Below are 14,479 nucleotides of genomic sequence, written 5' to 3'. Positions count from 1 at the left end.
GGATATGCCCAAATGCGGACCAGCCTTGTTCAGGGTCAGGGTATCCTCTGGTTTGGACCACAGGGTACTCGAGGAGGAGAGGCTGGAGATGCCCCTGGGGCGACAGGGGGAGCTAATGAATAAACCTTAAAAGTAGTATGCCTCAGCTCTCCTCAGAAATTCCATTTCGTGCCCTGCCTGGTGTGACTCAGTGGATTGAGCACCTGCCTGCAAACCAAAGGATCGCTAGTTCAATTCCCAGTCAGAAAACATGCCTGGGTTGCCTGCTAGGTCCCCAGCAGGGGGCATGTGAGAGGTAACCACACATTGATGTTTCTCTTCCTTTTTCCTTCCCTTCCCCCTCTCTCTAAAAATAAATGAATAAAATCGTTTAAAAAAATTCCATTTCTCTGGTGATGGGTTCGGTCTTGGGAATCTGTCTTCTAACACGCTGCTCTGGGCAGTGAGGCGGGACACAAGCAGCTCTGTGTTTCCCAGAAGGGGACTCAGAACTGGTTGACTGTAACTAAAACTGGGAGACTGGCAAGAGATAAGGACCTGAATTTGGATGAAGGCCGTTGGTGGAAAAGAGGGACTCGGATTTGAGGGCGGTTTTGGAAGTGGGTTGCTTGGTTTAAGGCAGATGAGAGGATGAGAAGGAAGTGTAGACAGTCCTAAAATAGCTGGGGCGGGGGTTGGTCCATGAGCACAGAGACTAGGGAGAAGATCGAGTTGGGGGGGGGGGCAGGGAGAATGATTATTTGACTTTTGGTTTGTGCTTATGGTGGGGCAGGAATAATTCATCTGTGCCCACCAAACCCCTTAAGAACTATGCCTCAAGGGCGTACATTTCCTTTGCCCCGATTGCTCCTCTCTAAACAACCTCCTCCCAACTGTCCGAGACCTGACTCGGGTTAATCTAACTCATAAGTGACTGATAAATACACCCAGCTGCTAGTTGGTCAGTACAATTTACAGCGAGGCCCATGTTATAAACCCTTTTGGGAACAAGAGTACTTGCACCTTTGCTCAGGGTGTTGTCACCTTTTACAGTATCAGAGTACCTGGAAAATAGAGCTAGTAATTAAAAGATTTAGGAGAAAGAGAATTGTGTGGTCTGAGGAGTATTTCTTGTGGGCTCTTAAAATACCTGATTAACTTTCCTGTACTCAAATGAGAATGTGGCTCTTTAGTGATTTGGGTGATCAAAATGCTTATGGAGGTTATACTTGCTTATTTTTTTTCCTTCAGTGTTAAGACTATAGCTTGGTACCTACTTAGAACCTACTAATTTCTTTGCTTCAACTTGAATTTACAAGTCATCTCTGTGGAGTGGTTCCTTTTTCGGATGTCTTACCTCTTGGTCATTTTAGTTTTAAAAAGGACACTGGCATTTATTGAGCAAGCCCCTTTACATGGGTACTCCATCTCAGAGGCCGACTTTCTCACCAAATTCTCAGGGTGCTGTAAGGAGCACCCTGCAGCCCGTGGGACTGCAGTCCATCATGCTCCAGCGCAGGGAGTGGAAGGAAGGCTCTGTTTTGGGGCCTGGGAGCTGGTGAGTGACACCTCCCAGCTGTGCCTTCCAACAGCATGTGGTACCCTCCTAACCCAATGAGTCCTCCCCCTCACATACGCTGGGGAAACAGGCTCGATGTGGAAGACAGCAAGGCCGGTGAGAGTGCCGAATGCCTCTTTTTAAAAAACAGTTCTGCTTGTACTCCTTATCCTTGTACTAGAAGCTTGTTAGGAAGTAGGTTTTTATTTTAAAATCTGTCAGGGAAAATAACCAGCTTGAAATATGTCACGATTAGCTAGCCTTAGTCTCTACAAAGATGACTTAAAGTGTTTATGTATGTATCAACTAAAATAAAAATGTAGGCAAAGTATTGAAAACATTTGTGGTCTTCTCCAACCCAATTGCTTTGTTTAGTACAGCTTTGAAAACATCCCATGTTACTTCTAATAATAGCATTAATCACAACAGTAACAGCAACTGTTACTGAGTATTTACTCTATAGCAGACACTAAAGCCAGGGTTTTTATGCCTAATGTCATTTAGCTGTCTCCCTATCAACTGGAGATATAGGTATTGTTACTTTTATTTGACAGAGGAGAAAACTGAGCCAAGTGAAGTAAAAAAAGGAGGGCAAGATCACAAGGAGAGCAAGATCACTAATGGAGGACAGGAGAGAACTCTGAACCATAAGGCTGTACTGCCTGTGATCAATTGCATAATGGCTTAATGCAGTTCAGGGAGACCTACTTACTCCCCTAATAGAGGAAAATGATACAATAATTAATAAATGACACATGAATAAACCCTGTTTCATATACTCACAACTGTAAACCTACTTTTGCCCACCCTGGTGCAGAGGTAGGGACATACTCATTTCTTGTATTCTTGCACATCTCGTGGATGGGACTTTTCCTCTTTTATCATACATGTATTGGTTGTACACTAACTATGTACAAAGTACTCTGCTAGGCCCTTAGAGAATGAAAAAGGCTTTGAGGAGCCTCCTACCCAGGGAGGATGTAAGAGAGATACAGGAGGTTGAATCGCATGAGATCACCACTGGAATTTACATGGGAAGATGTCATGTGGTTCAACCTGACACACAAGTAAAATAATGCGCCATTATAACACTTTACATGCTCTAGCTCCTGGATCCTTAAAATAACTTTCAAACGTGGGTGCTATAATTATCCCCACTTTAGAGATGAGGAAGTTGAAACACTGAAGGGTGGAGTGGCTTGCCCATAGCCACACCCCTGGTGTGTGACAAAGATGGTATTCGAACCCAGGCCAATCTGAGTACAGAGCAAGTGCAGTACAGCCCAGTAGGTACCTAAGTTCCTCTAGGGGTACAAATAAAGGTACACGCCTTTTTAATGCACATTGAGAATTCTTACATTTTTATTTCTCAAACACTGCATAGAGCACTTACTAACTCATCTGGTATATTTGGGGATTTCTGTGATCTCTACACATCTGGTCTAGCATTTGCATTCACTCCCTTTGAGAATGGCCAACCGAAAAGGGAAACATTTGGTGGGAGAATGCAAAAAAAAAAAAAGCATTTACACTGTTAATTGTTATGTGGACACTGGGCCTGCTTATTTGGAGGCCCAGGCTCAGGCTAGAATATTTCAACTATAATTACGTCCTCTTTTTTTTGTTCGTTTGTTTCCTGTGTCTAGTTGTCTTTCTTTCTAGGTCACCTACACAGATAGGAACCAAACAGTGACCATTTAATTGTGCATAATTAAATTGTATGCAATACAATTAAAGTTATTTGCATTCAGTTAAGCCATTTTAAGAACCTTTCTCTTAAAAAGTTTTCTAATCTTAATATTTAGATACCAAAAGCCTGTCTATATAAATCATAACTTAAATTTTATATATACAGGCATATTCCTTATTTAAAACATTAAGTTTTTAATCACATGGGAAAATTAAGACTTTTTTGTTTTTTATATTAAATGATTTCAATTTTGGGGGTGCCTTGTGAATCTGAAATTCTCCCCACTGCTGCCCCAATATTTTACAACCCCTCAAAGTTTAAAATGAGATTTGACAACTAGGATTCTCAAACTAGGTCTTCATGAAGTAGAGGGTTGCCCCCTCTGCCCCCTATGCCACAGCACTGAACCCTGTTTATATTAAAACAGCAGACTGCTTGTTTCCAAGATCCTTTTCAGAGCTCGAAGACAGAGGGTGAGTTTTAGAATCAACCTGACCTGGGTTTCCCCCACCAGCTCTTACCAGACTGATGACCCCAGACAAGTTACTAAAGCCATTAGGAGACTCCTGCAAAATCAGGATAACTAAGCCTATTCTACAGGATTTCATGAAGGTTCAGCCAATAATATATATATATATTATATATATATAATGTCAGTGCTCTTATATTTGGAATGTCAGTGCTCTTATATTTGGAAATTCTTTTAAAAGCCTGCAAAATCCACAGTCTTTACGGGTATATGAATTCATGCTGTTGGTTTGGATTTTTGTTTTTTGGTTTTGGTGATCTTTCAAAGTCAGATTTGTGTTTCTTCAGGGTTTTGGCCGACTTGGGAGAATAGCTTTCTGAGACCCATTAATATTTCATTGGAGCTGTGGAGCAGCAGCTGTGAAACTTGCTTGGTGGGTCCTAATTGCGATGAATAATCTATGGACTCTTTTGAAATGTAATTCTTCAAAATGGGTATTATAATTATATTCCAGCCAATCCAAATGCACTTTAAAACATGTTTAAAATTTTCCCAAGCCAATTAGAAAACTGGTTGGTCCAACTGTCAAGTGTAGAGAAATATGCTAATTTATGCAAAGACTACTGTTCCAGGAAGGCCTTGCCTGGCTGTGAAACACATGTGAGAAAACACCTCGATGATACTGTGATACAAAATCGCTGAATGTATTTTTAAGGAATGTCTTAATACAATGCATAGATTGCGAAGGACAGAGTGGCAGTTACCAGAACAAGATATGGTTTGTTTTTTAAAAGATCTATCTTGACTATGACATTGTATGCCAAATTTGACGTTTATTTTGTGCAAGGTAGTATAGTTACAGTATCCTTATATAAGCAAGCAAGGTGCGCTATCATTACCTTTTTTGATGCTAAGGGGATATAGAAACTAAATAATAATTTCATGTAAATAATTTAAATCTAGGAATAATTTTACTTAGAAGTCACTCAATATCTGAGGAACATGGTTGTGAGCATTCTGTTCATCGCAGAACCCCGTTGCTATTGGCATTATAAACTACTTTAAAATAATTTGGAACATTTCAGGGGCTCACATAGGTACATTTTAAATCCGAATCACACGTTTATATAATCCATCCTTTATCTATCCTTGATGTTTATTTAAACTACAAGGCAACAACAACCCCCTCTTCTATATTTTTGTGGGCATTTACCGGAAAAATAAATGTAGATAATCTAGACCACAAAGGCACCCTCTCCCAATCCACACTATCGTAGTTAAAATTTACTTAAACATTCTCAGTGAGCTAGATGATTTATGGAGACTCTCAACAATGAGATTTGAGATTTAAAATGGGTGATTATTACACTTAAAAGGTTGGGTAGATCCCTTTTGAAGATGGGGGATTATGTAATGAAAGTTCCACAAATGTGGCAAGAAAGGATATCTACATGGAAAGAGAAGACAATAGGAATTGAATGTTTTGAGAGTGACTTATTTCCTCACCTTTATCTTGGCCGCTAAATTTGTTTTGTCTTGTCTGTTTAGTGTTGACATACAGGTTTCACAGATAAGGTTTTTACAGCATTTGGGAATGGAAAGAGGGTGTTGCAAAGGAAAGAGTACAGTTAAAAGTTAGAATCAGTTATTTGCCAAGTAACTAAGTTAAAAGTGACCTTTTAGATTTTTTAAAAAAAATCACATGTTAAAAAGTATTTAATGAGGCTTGTTCTAATTAGAGTTCTAAACAAATTTTTTTAAATACCCCCCCCCACTTCAAGCTAGAAGTGGACTGTGTGTGTGTGTGTGTGTGTGTGTGTGCGCGTGTGTGTGCGCGCAGGGCGCCTGCGGAGAATAGCACGTATATTGTAGATATTCATTTTTTTAAAAGAGTCAAATAAACCTGTTTCTTGAGTAAACCAGCACCTTTCTGAAGTTAACAAAAAAAAAAAATCCCAAAGGAAACAGGAATTAACATCTTTGGGCCTTGATTTTTAAAAATCTTTTAATTGAAAAAATTCTAATCTTAACATTTTTTGCTAGGCGAGAACCGGAGTTTTGGAGGTAGACGAGCAGGCGAAAGGTTTGCCCGGGCGCAGAGCATGAAGGCCGGGCGGGCGCGGGGAGCGGGCGCCCGCCGCCCGGCGCGGGGGTGAGCGAGAGAGAGAGAGCGGAGCGCGTGTGGCCGGCGCCGCTCGGCCGGGAGCTCCCGCGCCCGCGCCCCGCGCCCCGCGCCCGCCGCCGCCGCCGCCGCCCCTGGTGCGATGGCGCAGAAACCCCGTTGACAAGGCACTGCTTTTTCATGACGGTGAGTTTCCCTTTGAGTGTATTATAATTTTGTGATAAAAATTTCAAGGAGAAAAAAAACACACAACCTTCCTCTGCCTCTTTCCTTCGGGGAGGGGACAAGCGAGGGAGGGGGGACTGGAGGAGATCTATCTCCAGACAGACAGAAAAGAAAGAGGAGCAAATTAAACACCGAGTTGCCAAAACCAGGATATTAGGTTTCAGCCCAGAGAGCTATTGGCTAAGGCTGTGTTTTTTTTTTTTGGGGGGGGGGTGGGTTTGTGGGTGGGTGATGGTGGTGGTGGGTGGATGTTTAATGGACACGGAGAAAAGGGGAATCGAGTGTTTATGCCTTTCCCAGCGCCGCCCGGGCCCGGGAAGACCAAGTTCAGAGTCTCGGGCGGGGGCGCGGGCGCTGGCGGGCAGGGAATGGCGGGGCCGGGCCGGGGGCGCCGCGGCGGCGTGGGGGCCCCAGCGCTTTTTTTTTTTTTCCTTCCCGAGGATGCAAATTTCTGGAGCGGGGAGAGGGAGAGCCTGGGAAGGGGGGTGGCGTGGCGGTTGGTGGTGGGGAAGGGAGGGGAGGGAAGCTTTTTAATGACTCATTGATTGAGCCGGTTTAAAATTAGTTGTGTGCGCGAGTGTGAGTGTGTTTTCCGCCCCCCGGAGCCGCCAGGAGGAGGGAAGGAGGGAGTAGGGCTCGGCAAGGGGAGGACGGCACGGCGGGGCCGGGAGCAGGGGGCAGGGAGGGCCAAGAGTGACGGCGGACGAAGAAGAAAAATCAGCTTTTCCAATCTCCTCCCCTCTGTTTTACCCCCCACCCCCTCGTTCCTTTTCTCCCTCGGAAGCTCTTGGGTGTGAATCGCATTTTCTTTCTTCTCGGCAAAATGGACCCCGCGTCTCCGGAGGGGGAGGGGAGAGGGTGGGGAGGGAGGCGGCGGCGGGCTGCAGGTTTATTTTTCATCCTTGTTTCCTCCTCGCCGCTTTTCTGAGCGGCCGCGGCGGAGAGAGTGAAGGCCGGGCTGCAGCAGGCAGAGCTCGGGGTCCGCCGCTCGCCCCGGCCCTCTTCTTGGCGCGTGCCTGCCGGCGGGACTGTCCCTTCCCCGCCGCCTGACCTTGAAGCACCATCGAGGACCCGCAGCCCGGCCCGGACGAGCCCTCGCGACACGCAGAGGACCCGCGGCCCAGCCAGGCACCTCCTGCGCCCCCCCCCCCCCCGCGGCCGGGCCGAAGAGGAGAGAGACTCTGGTGGCACTATTTTGGCCAAGAACGCGCGGGCCCGTTGCGGTTTGCGCCCCGCAGTCTCCGCATGCGGGATTTTACGGAGGGCGGGTAGTGGCGGCGGTTGGAAGGTGCTAAGATGGCGCTGGGCCTGGCCGGTCGCCAGGGCTGGTGGCGCAGTTGCTCCACGGCCGCCATCTTCCCCGGCGGCGCAGGCAGCGCCCTTCCTGGGCGCTTCTCCTGCCTGGGCTCCGTGAGGTGCGGGACGAGGGGGAACTAGGCTCCGGGTGCCGAAAGCGGCCAGTGGGGTCGGGGGGTGCACTGCTGAGCTGGGGGCTTGTGTAGCCCTGCCCTTACCCAGGCCCGAAAGACCGGACCACAGGCCTGGAGAGGGAAGGGGCTGCGGCATCCTGTTCCTTCCTTCCCACTTGTGTTTGAAGAAAGGTGGGCTGCGCGTCCGGGCTGGCCGCAGACGGGGTCCCTCCCGGAGCCCCGTCCGGGCTGGTAGCGGACGGGGTCCCTCTCGGAGCCCGCGTCCCCTCGGTGAACACTGGGGTGAGGGGTTCCCGTCATCCATCCTGCTGCCTGAAACTGGGCGGCTCTGTCTCCCCTGTCCTGGCTGCGGGCAAGGGCATTGAGGCTTTTCCTTCATCCCTTACAATTAATTTTGAGAGTAGAGTAAAACCAGAAAATTGCATGAGTCCAGGACAGTGGCTGTCTGCCTTCCAATAACGGGGTCCTCTGTAGCTACCCTAGGTTACTTTTATTTTTTTAGTTGGTTGTATTTTAAAGTAACCCTGGAGAGACATTTCTGTAGTTGTCAAATTGTGGGAAGGTAATGGGTTTTAGTGATTTGAAACTTCTTGTTGGCCTTCATATTATTACCAACGGTAGAAATTAAAAGTGTTTTAGAATTCTGATCTGGAAAATTAAATTTGCTTTGACTCACTGAGACTTTAATCCCTTTTTCTTAAAACAAACAAAATAGAAAAACTGCCTTGTGTTTGCGGTAGTCCCTCATCGACATGAGGCTTGTTAGTTCTGTGACTCACTATTGTTTCCTTAAAAGCATCCATGTAAGTATCTGTCCTGTAGTAGCTCCCTATTAAGAGAGGTGTAGGTTTTAACTTTAACTGTTACTTAAAAGACTATTGAGAAGAGGAATAAGTTTGTAAAGCTTTGATCTCTTTAGGAGTCCTCAGAGGTGGAAAGTAAGTAGTTAATTTCTAGTGAATAAAAGTAACATAGTAGCAGCAGTGTGTCCTGTTTTAAAAAAATTCACTACAATAGTATGCCAAGAACTGTGCTTGGTGCTTTATTTAGTTTCTATCATATCAGCTCTGCAATATTGATTTTTTTAAAAGATTTTATTTATTTTCAGGGAGAGAAACATCAATGTGCCGTTGCCTCTCAAGCGCCGTGCCCCCCCCCCAGGGGGGGGGGGGACCTGGTCTGCAACCCAGGCATGTGCCCTGACTGGGAATCAAACCACTGACCCTCTGGTTCGCAGGCTGGTGCTCAGTCCACTGAGCCACTGGCTGATTTTTATTTTTATTTATTTAAAAGATTTTATTTATTTTTTAGAGAGACAGGAAGGGAGGGAAAAACACAAACATCCATGTGTGAGAGATACAGCGATTGCAACCCAGGCAGGTGCCCCACCGGAGCCCAAGTGTTGACCCTTGGGTTCTCAGGCCTGCGCTCAGTCCGCTGAGCCACACAGCCAGGGCTGCGGTGTTGATTGTATTATCAATCTCTTTATCAGAGAAGGAACTAATGTTAACCTAGATATTGAGATCTTGCAGTTTTAAGTGGTAGAATTGACATTGGATCCCAAAAGCCATGTTCTTGGCCCTGAACTTGTGCTTTCGAATTCCCAGCGTTAGAATCCACTGGGGAGAAGTTCTTAGAGATTTGCAACATCACCTCTTCATTATGTGTTAGGGCTAGTCGGTTTTATCACAAGCTCCAGTGTGTTAGACAATCTCAGTTTTAAGCTGACTTTTCAACTTCTAGATCCTAAATCCTCCCAATTTTGAAGTTCTGGCCCACCCAGGACCTCCTTATATCGGACTAGGTACCAGCAGCCACTGTGATGCCAACGCTGCCCAGGCGGTCCCTGTGCCACAGGGGTGCGTTTGGAATAGCACTGTGCTGTGCTACTGGCTCTTTCAGAGTAGAAACATGGCACTTGGGCCATATCATTCTGAGTTTCCAGTTTATTGCCTGCACCGTTCTCAGCTTCATTTTTCTCCTATAGCTGCCTCTTATCAAATTGTTAGAACTACTTTCTTACAGAAAGAAGGCTTAGATATCCTAAGACTAAAAGCTCAGGACATTTTTAAAAGCCTGTCTTAAGCTACTGAGAAGTTAAATAACAGTTTTTTAGGTCTAGATGGGCCATCTAGCTTAATGCAGTTATATAACAAAAATAGAGTTGAATCCAGGATTGAATAATTAGGAATAGGGTAAAAAAAGGTCTTGAAATAAAGGCTTAGAGATAAGTCCCTGGGAAAGGGGGATTTTGCCCCCTGAATTTTGAATCTTTTGGGTTTTGGGGGAAATTATTCTAAACACGAAACCTGATAACAGAATATGCATACAGACGTTAGGTCGGGAAGCAACTTCAGTGCCAGTGATGATGAATAGCCAACCTGACAAGATGAGAACCCAATCATTGATGAAATCATTAACTTCTCTGGGGCAAGGACCACATGCTTACTTTGTGCTTTCCCTTCTTTATTCCCAAATCACTCTTACGCCTAGTAATTGCTAGAGGAAATGGTTGAAAACTTTTGGGTTTTTGATAGCAAAATTATATGTCCACATTTAAAATTTTTTAAAGGAGCAACTGTTGAATACCTATGTCCAGTCTGTGTCCAGTCTAGACCAGTGGGTGGGTGGAGTTCTGGTTTCGAACTGCCTTTGTGGCTCTTCTCCCCTTGTTTTTTCATGGTAAATGCCAAAGTAATTATATTCTTTGACTAAATTCCAATAAGGCTTAAAATGAAGAGAAATCTAAAATAAACCTGCTTATTAAATAAAAAAAGAAAAAAGACTCATGGACACGGACACCAGAGTGGTGATTGCTGAGGGGAGGGTGGTAAAAGGGGACTAAATGGTAATGGGAAAAATGTAATAAAAATTATATATTTAAATAAATCTGCTTAGAGGGAAAGAGTAGCTGCCTTATTTTAAAGTACCCTTTAGTGGAATTCAAGACTGATGGATCTCTGTCCTCTTGGAACTTACAGTATAGTGGGGAAAACAGGAAATAAGTAAACAAGTAATCAAGGTAATTACAGATTAAGAAAAATTATTAGAAGTAACTAAGCTGGTAGATCTAAAAGAGTATGTTGTGGGGAATGACTGGCTAGGAAAAGTCAAGGAGCATCCCCGATGAAGAGGTGACTTTTGAGTTGGGACTAGAAACATGTACTTGTGCTCGCCATGGAGAAGCTGGGGAGCCGTTCCTGGCCTGGTGACAAGTGTGAAGACCAGAAGGGCTGAGAGGGTCATGGGTGGTAGAAGCAGGAGAACGAAGGACTGAGATGGAGTTGGGCAGGTCCTACAGGGTCTCTTGTGTTGTTAGGCAGTATCCAGTTTGGGGATGTTGTATCAGTGAGAAGGAGAAGCTTTTGAAGGGCTTTAATTAGGGCAGTGGTATGTTTTTGTTTTGTTTTTAGGCTTTAAAAAATCAGGAAGAGAGGGCAGTTAGGAGACTACTGCAATAGCTCAAGATTGATGGCATCTTAGGCAAGTACAGTGGCAGTGGGGATGGAGCAGGGTAGATGGTGGGTTTCAGTTATAATCTGGAGGTGGAATTAGTTTTTGGTTAATGGGTTGGCTGTGGAAGGAGAAAGGAATCAAGGATGGTTTCAGGATTGTGGTGCAAACCTTGGGGGCTAATGGTGCCATTTGCTGGTTGGAGAAGACGGGAAGAGGAGCAAGTGGGAGGGGCGGGCAATGGGACTTCTCTGTGGAACTTGTTAATGCTCTTGGAAATATTTGTGGGACATCCCAATGGAAAGTCAGGTAGCAGTGAGTGTTCAGGTCAAGCTGAGAGGAGTGGGCATAATTTAGGGGCTCACTAGCATACACATGGTATGTCATGGAATGGTTGAGGTTTATCTTTGATCACAGAGGCCTCAAGATGAAGCCCTAAAACGCTTCCAGTGGCTAAAGGAGACTGAGAAGTTTTGGCCCTTAAAATGGGAGGTTGAGTTATCCTTTTCAAGAAAAGGGATGGTCCATCTGCAAAATGTTGCTGAGAAGGTGAACAGTGAGGATAGAAAACTGGCCTTTTGGATTTGGCATCACTGAGGTGGCCGTTTTGACAAGCAGTTTCAGTGGCATGTTGGGTGGAAGCCAGACTGAGAATGGGAAGTGCAGTGCATGTAGACCGCTCGCTGGGGAAGCTTGGTTGTGAAGAGAGAAACAGCATAGCAGTGATGGGGGAGAGAAGTGGGGCCAAAGATCTTTTTTTTAAAAAAATGCTGGGAAATTGAAAATTTCAAATTGGCTAATGAAAGTAAGTGATAGACATGGGGAGACTAAGAGAGAAGAGAGATGAGACTTCCAAAAGAGCAGAATTCTTGAGAAGAAATTCAGAACACTGGGAGCAAGGAGGCTTGCGGTGGCAGGAGAGAGGGCAGAGAACGTGGGCACAAGCGCAGGGAGGTTTATGAGTCGGAGGTCGGACCTGTGGTTTCTGTTTCTCAGTGGAGTCTGAGGCGAGGCTGACAACTTAAAATACCGGAAAGAGGGGTGTGGATGATTCGAGGCCAGGACACCTCACGCTGGGCGGCAGGAGGGAACTGAGGTGGGGTTGCTGGGCATCATGGAATGCCTGGCTGTGGCTTGCTGGGGGCAGGGGGAGGGTGTGAATTTAAGGTGAAACCAGTCAACAGGGTCAATTGTACGGTTTTCTGCCGGCAACATGCAGCTGTTACAAAGGAAGCGAAGGACAGGCAGGTGATCGGTTCAACCGAGACTGGAATTTTGGCCTCCCAGGTGCGCCAGAGGAAGAGAGGAGCTGGGGGAGGGAGGGTGGTTGCAGTGCTGAGCCGAGGGAAGTTGGGTAGGTGGGCCGGCAGGGGAAGCTGGTGGGGGCGGTGGCCGTGAATTTAACCAGGAATCATTCTCGCTTAAAAATGAGTTAATGGGTACAGAATTTCAATTTGGGATGACGTTCTGGAGCCAGATAGTGGTAGCGGTCACCCAACAATGTGAACGTGCTTTAATGCCACTTAAAAGTCTCATGTATATTTTACCACAATAAAAAAAGAATGAACATTTAAACATCGAGGCAGGTACTTTTTTTTTTTTTTTGCATGCTGCCTTGGACTATTTGGAAAGCACTGTCTTTTCTGTGGAAGAAAGTAGTTTTAGAAGTCAAACGTCAACTTCCTGAGACTAAAGAGAAAGTACTCCCTCTTCCCATGGTCCCAAGCATGAGTGTGTGTAACAGTCCCCTATAGACAGAGGTTCTGGGGTGGGACCCAGGAATCGTATGTCGTTTCTCTGTGCACCGATTTGTTGTAAGACTTTAACGTAGCATTTAAAAGAAGCTGGGCACTCAGTAAACATTTGCTGACTAAATACCTAGAGAACCCAGGTAGAGTAGAATGATGGGAAGCAGGTTTTAGACATTTAGGTGGAGATCAGTGATGCCTTACACTACTGAGGAGTATGTGAAAAAAAGAACGAGAGAGACCATTGAATGTGATCGTCATCAGGGTCAGACATTCTGAGTGTGGGTGGTGAGAAAAATCAGATTATTTTTGAGAGGTGGAGAAGGAGAGAAATACATATTCTTTCTTTTTTTATTGAATTTATTTGAGTGTGACATTGGTTAATAAAATTATATGGGTTTCAGGGGTGCAATTGAAATAAGCATTTGGAATGATTTTTTAAAGATTCAAACAATACCAAGTGGAAGCGTGCACTCCTCATAACCTCTCTCCATCCTTTCCTCTGAATCTGCTGTCATTCACCTTTTCTTGAGGTTCCTCTGTTCCCTAGCTGTCTCCAGAATAGGTAACAGTGATGCGAGATTAGGGAACAGGGGAGTAGGGTGGATGATAGGGTTCAATATATTAATAGACAACTACAATTCCTTAGAAGATAGCAAGGCCACATGTCAGGGACAGAGGCAAAAAAGACTGAGTTTAAGGAGAGGAGTAAACTTACAGAATGTATCAGATGGGGGGATGGATCAGAGACATGGCACTCAGCTGTGATGAGGCAGTGTGAATTAGCAACCCCAGCTGCATCTGTGCCTGATACGGTTCTCAGGGGCTGCATACCATTCTGTAGCAGAAGTGGAAAGGACAGTGGGTGAGGCAGCTAGCAGGAGGAGGTGGAGGCAGTTAAGTAGGTGGGGAGAAGTGGGAGAGCTCACAGAAAAGGAAAGTAGCCCTGGCTGGTGTAGCTCAGTGGATTGAGCATGGCCTACAAACCAGACGATTGCGGTTCGATTCCCAGTCAGGGCACATGCCTGGGTTGCAGGCCAGTTCCCAGCAGGGGACACATGAGAGGCAACCATACATTGATATTTCTCTCTCTCCTTCTCTTCCCCTCTAAACTGGAAATCTTGTAAGTGGCACCTTGTTGAGTGGAGCCCAGGATGCAGCCCTGCTCTGGGGGGTGGCTGGCCCTTTGGAGTGTGGTTGGAGAGGCTGTTAACAGATAAGGAAGGTGAAAGACGTCTTGGGCAGAAAGAAGCAGCTGGGGGTTTGATCTATTTTTTTCCTTACCTTGTATATACTTCCACTCAGGAAAAGATCCTGTGACCTCCTTATACCAGGTGTTAAACCTAGGTTCCCCTTAAGCCTAATGAACTTTAATTTATATAGCTGTGATGTTTAAATTATAAACTTTTTTCAAATAAAGTTATAAAATTGAACATTTTCTGTTTTTGTGGGTTCTTTGGCTGTCTCGAAAGCATGTTAAACACTTAAGTTACCTAAAATAAAAACCCTGACTGTGTAGGAATGAAGAATGAAAAGTATTGCCTTTCTAGAAAAGGCTTATTTCACTTCAACCAAAATTCAGTATGCTTCATTATATCAGCAATTAAAGTTTGTGTCCTACCTAACCTGTAATGGAAACATTTCACAAGGAAAAAAATGGAGGAAAGAAATAGTATTTCTTAAACCTCAATATTATTTCAAGCCCTGGTGGGTTTAATATTAAATTCTCACAACAACCCTGTAAATCGGTTTTGTCTCAGTATCCTAGATCGTAAAACTGAGGTTTAGAAAGGATAAATGACTTG

The 14,479-nt window shown here is 45.0% G+C and overlaps 1 protein-coding gene across 4 annotated transcripts in view; it reads left to right on the top strand.

Moving 5' to 3' along the window:
- BICRAL (BICRA like chromatin remodeling complex associated protein) overlaps window positions 1–14,479 on the top strand; it is a 104,317-nt gene that overhangs the window by 18,991 nt on the left and 70,847 nt on the right. For 3 of the 4 annotated variants that reach the window (XM_037154658.2, XM_037154664.2, XM_037154654.2), the window contains exon 2: window positions 5,740–6,004. The gene's annotated coding sequence lies outside the window, so the exon portion shown is untranslated. Of the gene's footprint in view, window positions 1–4,036; window positions 4,130–5,739; window positions 6,005–14,479 lie in introns of those variants that run through there. The other variant, XM_037154644.2, reaches the window with a different exon arrangement.

The sequence above is a fragment of the Artibeus jamaicensis genome, unplaced genomic scaffold (assembly GCF_021234435.1).
Source record: "Artibeus jamaicensis isolate MK-2021 breed Jamaican fruit bat unplaced genomic scaffold, CSHL_Jam_final contig_484, whole genome shotgun sequence".
Classification (NCBI taxonomy): Eukaryota; Metazoa; Chordata; class Mammalia; order Chiroptera; family Phyllostomidae; genus Artibeus; species Artibeus jamaicensis.
This window is presented reverse-complemented; position numbering and strand designations above follow the sequence as displayed.